The following is a 766-nucleotide window of genomic DNA, read 5'->3' on the forward strand; positions in this document are numbered from 1 at the left end:
AGGAGACCTAACCATATCATAACAGGGGCAACAATGAGGAAAGCTTTCAACATCGTTACTTTCAATGTCACATGTGCCATGCATTAAGAAGACAAACAAAAGTAGGCAAAGGCAGATGAAATGGTGAGTTTCAGTTTTGTACTAGCTAAGATATCCAACTTGGGCACACTGAGGAATACCTCATATGGGGGATAAAAAACGGCTGCATATTCTACTCTCTCACTTTCTTTGGTCAAAATGATAAAGAGGCAGGTAATTACTTAAACCCCATCTGAAATTTTCAGAAGCCTCAAATTAAGAGATTCATTGGAAGAAGAAATATTCTTTTTGAGAGATTGGGAGAGAATAATTGTTTTTGAAATAATTTTTAAAATGGTGTATGTTAGTGTTTGCTAAATGTAATACCAAGAATATACATGAAGTTGTTGTTCTCTTCCCACTCCCACCTTATGAAATACATTAAAATTCACTGGATCGTATAAGATTTTCTACCTCAGAAATAATTTCTCTTTCTCTTTTCTTTCTCAAATACTCCCAAAGATGTTAGCTACTGTTGATCAAACAGAAAATATGATGTGCTTCAAAGCTCATTCTATAGAGTATATCTTAATATTCAACTGAAAGGAAAATAACATTTACTTTACATCTGAAGTAAGGCAGGACATCTCAGACTGAAATCTGTTGTTTTTGATAGAGAACTATTGCATTTTCATATACAGTATCAACTAAATACTTCTTTGGAGGAAAAAAAAAGGCTTTGCAGGAA

Source organism: Zonotrichia albicollis, chromosome Z, assembly GCF_047830755.1.
Source record: "Zonotrichia albicollis isolate bZonAlb1 chromosome Z, bZonAlb1.hap1, whole genome shotgun sequence".
NCBI lineage: Eukaryota > Metazoa > Chordata > Aves > Passeriformes > Passerellidae > Zonotrichia > Zonotrichia albicollis.